The 16,181-nt window shown below is 39.9% G+C and overlaps 1 non-coding gene across 1 annotated transcript; it reads right to left on the bottom strand.

The window, feature by feature from the left end:
- Nucleotides 1-8,669: 8,669 nt before the first annotated feature.
- On the bottom strand, nt 8,670-8,742 carry TRNAK-CUU (transfer RNA lysine (anticodon CUU)). Its single transcript has one exon. It is a non-coding gene; the product is annotated as a tRNA-Lys (tRNA).
- Between the last annotated feature and the right edge of the window lie 7,439 nt (nt 8,743-16,181).

The raw sequence follows: 16,181 nt of genomic DNA, 5'->3' as shown, positions 1-16,181 counted from the left end.
GAAATATCTTACACTATGACAACAAAAAAGGAAGTAACTTATTTAAAAAAAAATTGAAGACAAGGAAAATGAAAATTAGAGACAGATTAAAAAATGACATTGAAATGAAGATTGTTCATGTATAATATCTACTGAAATAGTTTAAACTGTATTTCTCACTGTATTTTGTAAAGAAATTATTGAGGCTTTTGGACCTAAAATTAGACTTACTGTATCATTTCTGTTTCGATTCTTGGCTGCGACATCCTTTCAGCCTGCCCCCACACTGCACTCTCGTGAGCTAGTGTGGTAATGCAATAGAATAGCTCAAGATGACTTGTTTCAATAGTGTGCGGTTCCTTCAAAACAGATGCACAATGGGAAACGAGTGACATAGTAGTTGCATGCATGAGAGACAACTCCTTAGCCTTAATTTGCTGCTGCTGGAAGATTCAGCAATAAAAATGGACTTAACATCTGCAAGGGTTCTTTTCTGAACTGCCACCGTAGATCGGGACTAACTAAATATTTATTTTGCAAACAAAACTGACAAGAGAATGCAGTCAAACACGCTTTTAATGTCATATTACAGTTCATTAATAATTATTCATAGAACAGCCATGAAAAAATATATGTGATTTTAAGTGGAAATAATTTGCTGTAACTCTTTAAGCAATTCCATCTGTTAGCTGTAAGAGGAATAAGATACTCAGCTCCTTCATAACAACGTAAACAGATCTACGTTTATCCTGCCTACAAGGACTGTGACTACATTAGTGCACTTTTGAACCAAGTCTGGTGAACTGCACCAATAACCTGCTGGCCATTACCTGTATCACACAAATGTTTCCAATTTTATAATCAGTTGTGTTTATATTTTTAAGGTAGCACCAGTAATCTTTAAAAGCCTTTAAATGATATGATATCTCTACTGCTATGTCAGAAAAACAACATTTGGAAAGCCTGGGCGAGGCTGTTCTGCTAGCTTTCAGCTATACAAATTAGACGCTTATTTGCATAAGTAACATTAGCAAAAACATATAGTGAGGAAAAGAGAGAAGGAACTGAAAGAGGATCACCTTAGATTGTTAGAACTCCAATAGTAGTAATCCATAACTATATCTAACAATGGAAACTCTAGCTGCAGTCCCTTCTGCAGTGTCACTAATGGTTGCTGTGGAAATAACAATGTCATTAATCCAAAATTGAAAGCAGGAAGTGTCTGGAAACTCAAAGCCCAGTCTGCAGCATCTCTAGTGTTAAATTTCTAATGTTAAAGTTTATTTACAGGATTGCATTTCTCACCCATAAATCATATTCTCTCGATCCTCTTTTCTGCCTCCCACTCAGCTGCACCTCCACCCACTCTACTTCAAGACTATACTGTTTGTGCAAGGTAATGTTCACCACTGCATATAGTAAAATGATTCTACCTTCTGTTATCCAATAGTGCTTCTTTTTCATTCCATATCATTAATAGTTAGTCATAGAGTTATTATTCATTCTCTGAACTCCTAAAATGAGATATCACTGATAGGTTTATATCCTTAGCAACCACATACAATATAGAGAACTGTATTTTGCTCAGCTGTGTCATCACATGTCCCTATTTCTACTTCCAAACAGACTCTTGATGCTGTTGAAGAATGTGGGTCAACAACAGGCTTCAACAAAATATTTTCTACCAGTTAATATTTAAAACATTTCTTTACCTTCACAAGCAATGTCACTACTTGGAGTTACTGCTGTCTTGCAGTCCAGAAGCAGATGTCTCTGACAACTAGCACTAACCTAGGTACAGATAAAACCTTGGTTCTAGTATAAAAATATACATATGCATATATGTCTCTGGCTTTGCCTTAAATAATACTGCCTTTTTGTATGTAAAAGGTTGGTAATTATGTTAAATTGACTAAAATATTTGATCACATAATGAAAATTATTCCCATAAACATAAATGCTTTTTTTAAAAAAAAAACCAAACTGTTTATTTTATTTTAGATAAATTACTTATATATTTTACTCAATTTTACTCCATGTGCACAGTAGGGAGTGCACAAAGTAGAAGAGGTAAGACTGAATTTTTTTTAGAAAACAAAATTGTTTCAGTAGTCGCAATAAAATTTTATATTTATTAGGAAAAAAGTGCAGGACATGTAAGTACTTTAAAAAATAATGTATCTAACTTTAGAAACATATCTGCATTAGCATATTATCGTATAATAATGGAAGGGGTGTTGGAAAACTACCTTTTGTTATACTAAGCATGAAATGCACTCAGTAAAGTCAACTGGTCTTTCAACATAGACCCAACTTGAATAGACCCTAGATAATTTATCCTTTTCCTAAGACAGTAACAGTGTTCAGAAATGAGGAAACTCATAAGGTCAGAGAATACTATAGTGGCAGGAATACTTAAAAGCTGACATCTCTAATAAACCCTCCATTCAATAAAGAAAATATGTCTACTGCTCAAATCCCACATCTTGTTTCTAGATATTTTCTGGCCAATATTAGCAGAAGACTTTGTAAAATTCTACATTTTTTTTTTAGACCAACCATGCACTGGAAGCACTAAAACAAGCCAAAACCCCCAAACTTACAACAACTACCTTAAGACATAACGAGTACTTTTGTTCATGCAGTACTATAGTAATATCTTGTTCCATATACAGATCTAGCTGGTATTACCTGCCCCCCTTTTCCACATATACAACTATGATTAATTTAAAAAAAAGAACACAATTTTAAAAATCATTTATGCAGTTATTCATTACAAAATACTGCCATTTCACTCCATTTGGTCCTTTTTTTTGTTATTGTTTTGCCAGAGCTTCACTTTCTTAAACTCCTCCAAAAGGATCAGAGCCACTGCATCTTACATCTCAAATACTTTACTCTGAAACCAGACAGAAAGAATGACTGGAATTTTGAATAACGAAGGTGAGAACTACAGGGAACACTGATATTCCTTCAGGCTCCAAAGACAGGCAGAAAGGTCCATTACCCATTTTCTATAAAGACATCAACTCATGACAGCACAAGGAGATTTTCTGTAAGTCTTCTGAAGGAAAGCAGAAATGGGACAGCAGGTAAGGTACTGTTTCTTGGGGAGCAGAGGGTAAAGTCAAGCTCCTGAATGGACAGCAATAATGGCAATATGGGACCAAAATGTGTGGAAGTACTTACCACTTTGATTCAAGTATGTGTGTATATACTTAAAGAAAAAAAAAAAAAAGAAAACAAAATAAAACACCAAAGAAATAACATGTCAGAGGTGACAAACTACATAAATACAACTGTCCCATTACATGACACCAGGTATATTATACACCTTGTATTCCAAGCCCTTCAAAAAGGTGCCTCTTCGATAACTCACTTAGAGAAGTATGGCTTTGGCTTTCAAAGGAAGACAATACTGTGTAATACCTTCAGCCAAAAGTCTGTTGAACATAATTATATGTGTATGTATCATGCATATATTCACAAAGTTGCACACACACAATTATCAACATTTTCTTTTCTTCTTCCCATTGAAAATGGTAATTTGAGTGTTAAAAAGACCCTTCTGTCAGTTACCTGTACTGCAAATAAAAAAAAATATTGGTTTTATTAGCAAATACTTTATTGTTATAATTTTATGCAGTTACCCATTGCTTTAGTTAGTTGTTATTGCCAATGGAGAAGATTCTTAGTCTTTTCCCAGTGATGTCATATTTATCACTATTCTGGGCATTAATCCAAGTCCAAAGATAGGAATGAAAATTATAGGCTCTTCCTACATAGCTTTCCTTTTTAGCAACTTCATGCAGGCTCCACATTAGCAACTTCTAACTGCTCTCAGATTTCTTCCTACATAAGTCACTCTCCAAATGGATGAAAAGTGAAATAAATTCAGCTGACTGCTATAAGGCAATTTATTTTTTAACTTCTTACTGAAAATACACTTTTTTTCAAATTCTAAGAAAGCTAATAGTTTTTATTTGTTTTTGCTTTCTTGTAGTATTTCTATAGTATCTATCACATTAATATCTGAGGAAAAATTTTAAAGGAATTTTCTTCACAATAAATCTCCCATTTTACAGAACTGTTATTTTCATTTTAGCGATAGGGAACTCATCCACAGAGAGTGTATTGCATGTTCAACGCTGTAAGAGAAGAATTTGCTGAAGTCAGAAAGTCACTTTTCTGAAAATACAATGTGTCTCATTCCTAAACCTTTCACTGTTTTAAAAAATATTGCTCTATATTCTTACTGCTGTTCTATGATGCTAATGAAACAAAACGCTGAATGCAACTTGTTACTTTGATCTTATTCATCATATTACCTTAGTAGGAAGGAGCCCCAGTCATGGGCCTGTCAAATGTTAACAAACAGAATGTTTATTCTGTCAAATGTTAACAAACTAGTAAGTTGGAAATGCTAAAAATAATAACTATTAAATAACTGGGAAAAAAGGAAAAAAAAAAGATAACCAAAATGAATTCTCTCTTAGTCTGAATTAATTGACAAGTAAGTCTATTTTGAGGCAAGAGACAGAACTAAGATGTCACTGATACCATCTGTTATTTATGCTTTGACACAGAAGAGATATTTGTAAGGCACATCCACACCCTACTGTTAGTGGAAAATCTCTGTGTTCTATTATATGGAGCCCTTACATAGCACTAGGGGTATATTTAACTAAACATCGCTCTCTATATGTTTACTAAATCCTTTGAATCATATAGATCAAGCAGATACTTTAGAAGACATTTACTGTTTTGCTGAACTTTAAGTAGACTCACTGACAACACACTGGAAATCTGCCAGACTTTTTTTCTTGATACCCTTCCTCTTTCTTCTCTTCTCTTTATTTATAATAATGAAAAATAAGGAAACCCTACCTGCATATAGCTCTTCACTCACTCTCTAAAATGAAACTGAGGAGTTGGCTATCTTTCACAATGAAATGTATTCATTTAGGGTTAAAATGAGCAATCAGATGTGATAACGAATTGAATGGTGATTAGGAAGTACTTAATCATCTAAGTAAGATAAAATGTTACGAGTGGTAAATCAGAAAATTCTTTTGAAAGGAAAATCCGAGAGGCTGCAAACACAGCCAAAAGAGAAACTAAATGTCAGGGAAGTCATTAGCAAAACCGCATTTGACAAGCCCGCTTGCCTCCTACATATTTTGGTCCTACCATTTTAAAATCATCACTTCCCACAGTCCATCTTTGGTTTTCTCCTTCTTTTCTCCCTCCCCTTGCTAGACCTTTCGACAAAACAAAAATTACGTGTTCTTCTACTCAACAAAACACATCAGTGTTTTCACTTCCTAGCCCCCTCCAAACCTGTATTAATGTAGAACCTACTACAGGAGTTTAAACATACAAAAAAGTGTCAGATAGACAAGTAATAAAAACACTCAAGGAGCATAACAAAATAATACGTCATCCTTTAAGTGTATGCAATTGGTTAGATCATGCTACAGTCATACAATACCATAGAGTGTTCAGGAATTACACCATTGACCTCACTTTGTCCAAGTTTTCATTATTCATATTCCATCCATACATCAGGTTTTAATGTAACAAAGAAGGGAAAACTTGCTTGGAGCTCAGCTTCCAAAATCACAGCAAAAATGTTCAGTCACTTGGTACATCATAAATTAATTGTAATTTATTGCCTGCAACATTTTACACAGCAAACCTTACATAGCCTGAGTCAAACACCAACTTTCCCCACCACACTTGCAACATCTTATCTCACCACCTTCTGCATAGAAAGAAAACCACCAGTTTGAAAATGATCAAGACTCAAAGGGACAAACAGTTGTAAGGAATACCAAGTTACAAAGATTGTTATGAACAAGTCAGTGAAAGGCAGAAGGAGTTTGACTAGTCTCTGACATAGTTATCATTTACTTAAGTTTTGCCATGTTTTTATAACATGACACTTTCTTTTGAGAACAAGAATTGGAACAGTACCACTTATTTTAATTTTACATCCTTGTCAAATCTTTTCCAGCGTGTCAAAATGTCCAGGCGCTGTTTTCATCACTTATTTTCAATCGCCACTGTGTACCAAACTTCTCCCCTCGGGGCCCACTGCAGCAGTGAGTGCAATGAGTGCGAGCCCCGAGCGCGCTCCAGCCGCAGCGACCGTGCCTGGACCGACCCACCGCGCCCGGCCCTGCCCGGCCTAGCCCGGCCCAGCCTACCGCGACGGCCGAAAGGCGGCGAGCAGCGCCCCCTCGTGCCCGCGCGGCGCAGCACGTCCGTGCCAAGAGAGTTCGTAGCCCAGCCGCACGCCGAGGTTCGCCGCGGGAGTTTGCAGGTCCGAACGCGTGGAGGACTGCAGTAAGGACCACAGCCAAAGCCAAAAAAAAGCTGTGCTCCTTAACCCTCGCTGGGTGACCTCTGTACGAAATAACTTATAAGTGTGTTGTACAAGTGTATACCTGAACAACAGCCACTCTAAAGAATTTCAGGAAAGAATTAATGGTGTGCATTAGTGATAGAAGGGGTATGCATATGAAAATATGAGGAAAAAAGGTCTTTTTATACTCAAAGTATACTGTGTTCTTAGCTAGGAGAAAAATATTGAGCACATTTGCCTTAGTTTTTCAAATGAGCCCATAGCTTAATTAAAGGCAGCATTTTTTAAGCTACAGCAGTTATATTCAGTTCATAATCCTCTTCAGAAAAACAGAAGAGATATTCCCTAAAAAGCAAAGTAATCATGCCACTGAACAGTGTTTGTTCTGAAGGCACTCAAAGATTGAAGCATAGAAAAGCAGGGCCAAAACAGCAAGCGTCAGTTACAGAAAGTAACGTATCACCAATCTTACCCCTTGAAAATAAAAGTATATAAGTAGTAATCAAACAAATTTGGTTTATTTCCGTATAGAATCTGTTAAGGCACTGGAGAAATCTCATAATACATGCTTGAGGACTGCACATGGCTTCTTGTCACCAGTCAATCGTGAACATACTGTGCAGGCATTCTGCTGGATAGTCTTCTGCTACAGTTCAGAACCAGTTAAGCCAGCAAACTGGTAACTACGATGCCATTACACACAGTAGAAATAAAAACTAGGAATGTAGCAAAGAAACAGTACAGTCCACAAAAACACCATTTATACATAAATATGTTTGTCCACCAAACATATCTCTGCCCTTACCTTTCATTCTCTGGACACTGATTGCCTTCAGGCTAGCTTGCCAGCTAGCACATTATCAGTCACTTGCACCTCATTCTCTTGTCTCCAGGTCTCCTACATGTCTTTACTATATCTGTATTCTTTAATTAAATAAATTAATTCCACAGTAATTTTTTTGTGGCTATAATCCTGTAGTCAGAAGATAAATTTAAATAAAACGCCTGAAGATCCCACAGTTAACTCCTCATGACAACATCAATTGCTCTTACATGTTCAGTCAGTAACCTATGATACACACTGTACATTGTACTTCCTTGAAACACTATCAGGACATCAATACAGTAATAGAAACATGTATGAGGAACTGTACCTGGGTCCAGGCAACCCCCAGTATCCATACAGGCTGGGGAATGAAGGGATTGAGAGTAGCCCTGCCAAGAAGGACTTGGGGGTAGTGGTGGGTGAAAAGCTGAACATCACCTGGCACTGTGTGCTTGCAGTCCAGAAGGCTAACACTGTATCCTGGGCTGCACCAAAAGCGTGGCCAACAGGTCATAGGAGATGATTTTGCCCCTCTACTCCACTCTGGTGTGACTCTGCCTGGAGTCCAGTTCAGGAGTCCTCACAGGAGAGGAAAGGCAATCTACTGGAGCAGGTCTAAAGGAGGACCACAAAAATTATTAGAAGGATGGAGGACCTCTCCTAGGAAGGCAAGCTGAGATAGTTGGGGTTCAGCCTGGAGAAGGCTCCAGGGAGACCTTGTTGAGGCCCTTTGGGGTAATAGCTTTAGACTAAAAGAAGGTAGATTTAGACTAGGTATAAGGAAGAAATCTTTTTACAATGAGGGTGGCCAAACACTGGAATGGGTTGCCTGAAGAGGTGGTTGTTCTGGTTTAGCAAGGAGCAGCTTTTGCTTAGTAACAGGGGGAGCGGGTTGCAGTGAAGACCCGGTAAAGAGTTTGCGGACCCTCCCCTGGCTCCTGGGTTCACACGCACCTCCGGCCCGGCTGGGCCAATCTGGCGCCTCTGCCATCACTATTTAGGGGACGGGAATTTGAAATGCGAGGCAGGAGGTGTAAGAGTGATACAAGATGGAGGCGACCACGCGGACCCTTCAGCCAGAGAAGGAGGAAGGAAGGAGAAGCAATAGACCAGAGACTCCTCTGCAAGCCGTGGTGAGAATGCAGCTGTGCCCCTGCAACCTATGGAGATCCGTGGCAGGACTGAGACTTACCAGCAGCTCCATGTGAGTGAGCCCGGACGGGCGAGGGACTGTGTGGGGAGACGGCCATGGCCCAGGCCATGCTGGAGAGCCTGTGTGCCGCAGAGCAGCCCCACACGAGAGGCAGAGAGGAGCTGCAGCCTTTGGAATAAGTGCGTGTCGGAGCAGCCCGTGCAGGGCTGCTGTGTGTGTGAGTTACCCCACGGACTTGCAGGGAGGACTGGTGTGGAGTTCACCCGTCCTGAGGAGGGACAAACGGCAGAAGCTATTGGGAACAGACTAACTGAAACCCCCCCTAAACCACGACATTTTTTTGGCGCACAACGTGGGGCTCGAACCCACGAACCTGAGATTAAGAGTCTCATGCTCTACCGACTGAGCTAGCCGGGCAAAAATGCCATGGTTTTGGCCCATCAGGGAACAAAGACCACGATTAGTCTCGAGTACCGAAGAGGTTGAGAGTTGTTCAAGGGCAGTGAGAGCTTAATTGCCGCTTAATGTTCAGGACAAAACAGACCAGGCTACTCGGTTTGGGGAAGAAAACAGAAAATAATTTAATGCAACATCAACTAAAACATACCCCCAAAACATAACCAAAATAAAACAACACAGAGTAATACAACAATGAAGAGTCCAACCAGCCTTTTTAAGGACACCTTTTTGCCACACCTCCACTCTTCCCGGGCTCAGAGCCCTGATCCCCGTGTTTTTACCTCGTCCCCCCTTGAACGGTTTGGTGGGGGGGTGCCAATTCCTGGCACTAGGCTCAGTGAAAGCTGGCACACTTACTCTGGGGGACAGGAGGAGAGAGGAAGATGTCTTTTCATACTTCCTCTTCCCCCAGATATTTTCTGCATTCCTGTAAGCAAACTATGATAGGTTTTGGTATTTGTTGAAAACTTTTGTTTGTCAGAATTTTGCAATCAGCTCACAGTTCAAACTACCCTTTTTTAGGGTAGGTTTTTCCTCATGTTAAGTTCTATATTAGAACTGTAGAAATAGCAAACTTTCCTATAACCTAAACAGAGTTTGTGAACTTCTTTGTACTGTTAAATCTGTGCCCTCAGTGCCCTCCTTTGTATGTTCAGGATCAGTGTGTCAGGGTATGGAAACCAAGTTTCCTGTAGACCAGGCAATAGCTTTAATTTTTCTCACAATTTACAGATATCTGTGTACCAAACACTGAGCTGGAGTGGAAATTAGCCAAGTGCAACAATCCCTGTGAAAGATCCTACGTTAATAACATAACTATGATAACCAGGCAACACATTTGAGACACATTGCATAATACATTCCCTACAATAGTTATGGTTTGTAATAAAGTCAGATCTTCAGACTGAAGATGAAACACTTGTTTTCCAGCGTGGCCCTTCACCACTTGAGCCTCCTGTCTTTGACTCTTTCAAATCTGTTCAAGCAGCATGAAAGGAGACATCCAGACCTGCTACAACAACTGTTCAAGCAAATCCCAATTTTTATAACTTGTTCCTCACTCAAATTCTAACTCATACTCTGGTAAACAATCAAGCAGACATAGCTAGCTTCTGTTTTCAGCTTCTTCCCAACACTTCTCCCATGTAAGTAGTTTAGAAAATGTGTGATATTAACTTCAATCCTAAACCCTTACTTAAGCACAAGCACAGTTATCTACACTCAAATTGCCGCTCATTTAGAGTCATCTGAATACAAAGCAACCATATATTGCCTTATTTACTTTCTCAATTGTAGTAAATAATCAACAGTGGAGCTACTGGAAGTTAAAAGTAGATGAAGGGAGAAAAAATGCAAGTGCCTAGAAAGGTGAAAAAAATCTAGGAAAGCAAATAACTAGTTCTTTTGGGGCATATACACTTGAGCTGAAAAGTTATAGGGCCTAACACAGAATGGCAGTTCCCACTTCACATTCATGGGTTTAATATAGCTCTCCCACACCAGCATGCCTGCCCTCAGGGCTTCATTGTGGTTACTTTGAACAAGAAGTATTTTGGGTTTTATTTTCCTAGATACAAATACAATCAATGACTTGGAGAGAAATTACAAGTTTACGTTTCAAACCTGCCATTAAAAAAATCATATGTAAAGTCTCAAATTCTCTTATTTATCTGGGTTTGTGTGAGATTTAAATTAAATAAACAGTATACTATTTGTCACAACCAACTAGTAAGACAAATACAGTGCAGCTTCAGATTTTTTTTGTCTCCAGATGCTTCTTTCAACTGCAGCTATGCAGGACATGTTATACATAAAGCAGAAAATTTTCATTATCACAAAAGATTGAAGACCCAGGATTCACAATAAGAATCATCAAAAAGTGAGCAATGCTGCCGACACAAGATTTACCACTTTTAAGTTTAAAGACTCTATGTTCCTCTAAAACAGATTACTGTAGCTACAACTTATAGGAGAGGAAAAGCTGTACTTGATAACTTCCAGCTCAGTTGTTTAGCATTTGTCCACTAACTTCGTGATGACTACAGGTTCTTATGAAGATCAGGTAAGATTTTTTAGAGTGTAAACAAATATTTTCCTCAAACCATAATTCTCTTAAGCAGTTTCTGTATTGCTCTGTATACTCCTCCAGGAGACCAGGTGCTTGGTGTTTAAGCTGGTCAACTATGCAACACAAGCAGACTGCTTACAGTTGTAACATTAGGAGGCTGCATTCCCCTGTAGTCCTGACTATCCTTGCAGGAAGTGATTAAGCTGGGCATTTCATCATTTCATTCCATCTTGCTCAGACACATCACAAAAGCTCACTTCTCTGCAAAACCTTTTTTTAAAAAATGGTCCATAATCACTCTTACTGGCAGGCTATTGGGTATCTTACAGCTATAGTAATTTACTGTTGAAAACAGTAGTTCTTTTCTTACTACATTTACCCCATGGACAAAGACACTTTTAAAAACTAAAAAATTGCTGACCTTTTCAGGGAGGACTAACAAGTCTGACATCAAAGTGTCATGTGATTAGAGAAATCATTCACTAAAAAAAAAAAATCCTTCTTTTTTTTTGGTCTAATTCATTAATTTAAAGAAAGGAGATAGACATGAAATTTCTCTTATGTTCGTCAATTTACATCACATGGCTTTTCTTTTTCTAGGCCTGCTTTGTATCCAATCCTTCTTACATCTTTTATATCATGTCTTTTCAGATTATCTAGACTACATCCTGGAAGTACACAAAGAGCTTATAATACTAAGTTTTTTATATTTTGTGATAATATATTTAATGTTTGTGAAAGATGCCTGGGTTTACTGGCATTTAGAAATCTAGTTCTCAAGCAGTAATACTAGCAAAACCTGTAACAGCACAGGCTTCTCCACAAACCTCTGCCAACACATCTCCGTGCCACATCATCCTATTATGTATTCTAGTTTCTACTACCTTGCCCAGTGGCCATGTTGGGCATATTGGTATGTAGTTTCCTGGATCATTCTTGGAGTCCTTTTAGGCAGCCATACTTATGTTACATTTCCAATACCCCTTGGTACCACTGGCATTAAGCAAAATGTAGCACTTCCCTTTCCCTAGCTTCAAATTAATTTATGATTCCAAGATGAATACATCTGATCACCCCAAATCATTACATATCTTTTCCATTCACACAATTCAGCTTAAGGCATATTCTCTGTCTAGTCCTCCATATGGGAAGAATTATGCTGTGGCAATCTTCCCAAGGTACTCTCAAGCGAAAAAACTCCCACCCTCCTTACTTTCTCTGTTCTGGCTTTATCATGAATACTCTTCCTACCTCACCTTAACTTTCTGTGGATCCTCAGGATAACCTTGCAGGATTATCGCTCATAAATACTAAATTACTAATATAGATTCCTTTTTGCTGCTTGTTGCTCTAACTCATTTTAGCATGCCTTAATATAACTTCCTGTGTGTCCTTTTTGGAAGATGCCTTCTATCTTTTTTTTTCATGATTGCGCTACCACTATGCTTTAACTGTGTTGTCATCCTTTGAAGCTTGACCCTGCACTGCAACCACAGGAGTAAACATTGCACAAACTGTCCTTCAGCTAACTCCTGAAGAACATAATCCAAACACTGGATTATGGATTTTCAGTGCACCCTGTAATATTATTCAAAATGTACTAGTAATCTCATTGCTAGTAGAGATTAAAACCAGTATTAAGTTTTTCATACAACAACCACATCCCAAAGCACAGCAAGGAGCGCAGAGCAATCCAAGTGATCAAAGACTAATCTCATAGTACAGAAAAAAGACCCTCCACATAATCTTTTGGGAAGTGCCAATTCCTTTCCATAATTCCCTGCTAGTTTATCAAATTAAAGACTTTACGTTTACAAACAGTGCTTGGCATCATGCTAGTATAACTGATACAAGTAAAACTCTAGGACTCTTAAATAAACGTGTGCCACATTCAGGCACCAGCCCCCTCACACATTAAGAGCTTCATAGTGCGAGCTTGACTGAATTTGTGTCAAATAAATGTCTGAAGAATGTATCTGATTAATAACAAGGATATACAGAAGAAGCAGTTGCACAAAACAGAAATTACTTTCTAAGGTAACAAATGCACACTCCAAACAAAATCACAGAACTCAGAGAGACTATTGTGGAGTACGTGGGTGTTATATGAAAAGGTTTTGTGAGGAAGTTGCTACAGTACTTAAACACATAGAGTGTGGTAGCAACTGTCATGAAAACCTACTATACACTTTATTACACTCTGCTTTAAAGCACCTTAATTCTCTGTATTAACACAGAATTTTTTGTACAGACCAAGGGAAAAAAAAATAACGTTCCTACTAAATCACAGGAACTTTCACTGCACCTTAGGCCTCTCAGATTTTCCCTGCTGAGTCATGTCATCTGACTGGTCACACAAGAACACGTGTCAGGTTGTAGCTTGTGATGGAAATCATTAGAGATTCTTTTTTAAGGAGCTGAAGCTAATGTGCTTAAGCTATTGAACAAAAATGTCACGTGCTCTTTACATGCACTTTATTCCCCCTGTATGAAATCATATGCATCATAGATCTTTAAGGACAAATTTACTGATGCAGAGCACATGCACTTCTTTAACCACTGCAATTTACCCTAGCAAAGTACTTAAGAGTTCTTAACAACATAATAAGTAAATCAGCATGCTCTGCTTTCTTCTCCCACTTAGTTGTCATCTCTCAAGTCTTTTCCCATAATAATTTAATCCATTTGAAAATTTTGTGTCCACATTCTATTGATGAGGCCCAACAGTAATGGGAGTAAGTTCCCAAACTTATTTTTTCACTCTTGTAGGCCCTAAACTTTACATTCAATATTATTTCATAAAACTACCATCTCCAACTTTATATTATTGTTTAGTACTTCCTACATGTTTTAAGATGTATATTTCTTTGTGTAGCTTGCTCTATGTCTATAAAGGATGTTTCTGATGGGGAGTGCCTGCTATCAGCTCAAGATAACTGAGGTATCTACAGACTTTATGCTTCCAACACTGTAATTTGGCATCTTTTAATTAGTTTGACCTCTTCCTATACCTTCAGTATAACCCCAGTATGCACTTTACCTGACCTATCCCTGTTTTGCTGACTTGGCACTCTTTACAGTAGCTTGTTCTCCCCGAGGAGAAAAAAAAAACGGTGACTGCAATAGTGAGGCCTCAATATTGAAAAGCAACAACAAATAAGCAACCGTGATACTGGAGATGGTTTTTGCTACACACCCTACAAAGAAAGTTTTCCTCGTGCATTCAGGATAAACAATTATTTTCTATGCTAAGAGTCTCGTAAAAATAACGCCGACGTGCTTACTTTCTGCAAAGTTTCCACTGAAAACCCGACCGGGGGAGGGGCCGCGCCCCCGTCACACCAGCACGCCTCGAGCAGCCGCCTCACAGCCCCGGGGCAGCGTCGGTGTTCTTGCCGGCATCTGACCGTGATTCAACAAGTGTCCGTGCAGGCACAGTTCTAGGCAGGGCACTGGCGAGTAAGCCAGCTATCCGTAAGCTTACGGCTTTGCACCGGGACCCTTCTGAAGCCGTCTGTGCGGAGCCCATCACCTGCTCGCCTGCCAACGCCCCTCGCCCGTCCGAGAGGAGCGAGAGACCCATCCTGCCGCGCCTCTCTGCGCCCTCGCTGGCCTCCGGCTGCAGTTCAGCGGCGCTGTGGGGAAAGCGCCGCGCCTCGCCCGCGGAGCCTGCGATGGAGCGCGGCGCGCCGGAGCCGCTGGCAGCCGCAGCTCATCAGGTACCGGGGCTGACATCACCGGCAGCAGGAATGGGTGAGGTGGGAGGCTCTTCACGCTTCAGTAAGGCTTTCACCTGGCTTCTCTTTATTCTCCTCAGCCCGCCGGGATGGGATGATGGGGGTGGAGGCGGGGGTATGAAGGTTTGGGAGGCACTGTGAACGGTTTTGGCGAGCTTTGTACCGACCAGTTGCGTGAAGTGTCCCGGGCGGGTCGGCGCTTGATCTCGGCTCCCATGGTGAGCTGACAGCAGCTATGATCTTTTCATCTCTGGTCAGTTTCCCCTTGATTTCTGCAAAGAGGAAACAGCCGTAGGTACACGCGGGGGAAAAAGCCCGCGATCTGAGGGGCTTTGTTCTGGGGAGATCCGGTAACTTGGCTGCTTAGTGCAGCTAAAACAAAGTGTCGCTTGTGAAACAGAACTTGAGCACCCGATCTCCTGGTGGGTCAGCTGTCATCAATACAATGGTAGGTAGCCCTGGCTGTCTCGTGTCCTGCAGCTTGTCCCTGGGAGAGGACCTCATGACAGGCAAACACATCCCCTTCACCTTTTCCGTGGCATTCCATGATGCACACCTCACTAGCATGCCTCCCAGCTGGCATTCCTTCCCCTGTCAGCAGGCCAAGTGCACCTTCAGGAGCACTAGTCTTCCCACAAGAGCCATTACAGTGTTATGATTTCTGTAGTACTTTCTTGTCCGTTTTGCCATTCCAAGGGGGAAAGGGACCAGGGATCACAAGAATCTTTGAGCTGTTCAAGACATATTGTGATAATTTTCTTGCAACAAGTGAAAAGAGAACTGGTCTGTTTTAGTTCACTGCAACTTCATGTGTACTGTGCTCTAAGTAGCAGAGAGCATTAAAATTTCAGGAGAGGGTGACAATCATGCTTCTACTGCTTAAAACAGTGGTGAAATAAAGTGTAGCACCTGTAAGATGATAAACAGCTGAGGGAGAATGTTACCTATAAAACTACATGTGATATGGAGACGGGAAGTATGAAATAGTGATGGTTTGTCTGTAATGATACAAAAATTTGGAGACACCAAATGGAAATATTTAATGTTAGATTCAGATAAAAGAAGAATACTCGTCTCTTCATGTAATGTGTAATTAGGATGTTGCATTCATTGCTATGTGACTTTGCAGATGCTAAGAAATATACATGACCTCAAAAAAGGCCAAATTCATTTCTGCTTTGGGAAGTCTGGGATATGCAAGCTGGTGAAAGCTGAGACAGAAAAGTTATTTGCTAACTGTGTTTTTCATGGTCTCATACTCTTCCCTAGGTGCTTTCTGTGACCATTCTCAGAAATGGGTTACCGGGTCGTATTGGCTTTGACCTGAGCCAGTATTTCTCTTCTTACGTTAGTACTGCTTGAGGATTAAAGATCACACTTAACGTGTGACCACAGTCCCTGAGGCCACTCATAGGCTTGTCAGATTATACTACTATCTACAGGTGATTTAGATTTGTCATGATTTTTTTTTTTTTCCAGGAGTATCAGTGACAAGCATCTGAGTTTGTACTACCTTCTGTATATGTTAAGTAGGCTTCTGCATCCATGGAGTAGTGGTGTTATTTTTATAAGCACACAGTATTTTGCTTTTG

The sequence above is a fragment of the Colius striatus genome, chromosome 11 (assembly GCF_028858725.1).
Source record: "Colius striatus isolate bColStr4 chromosome 11, bColStr4.1.hap1, whole genome shotgun sequence".
In the NCBI taxonomy this organism is placed as follows: domain Eukaryota; kingdom Metazoa; phylum Chordata; class Aves; order Coliiformes; family Coliidae; genus Colius; species Colius striatus.
The sequence above is the reverse complement of the archived record's forward strand: the minus strand, read 5'-3'. Positions and strand labels throughout refer to the sequence as shown.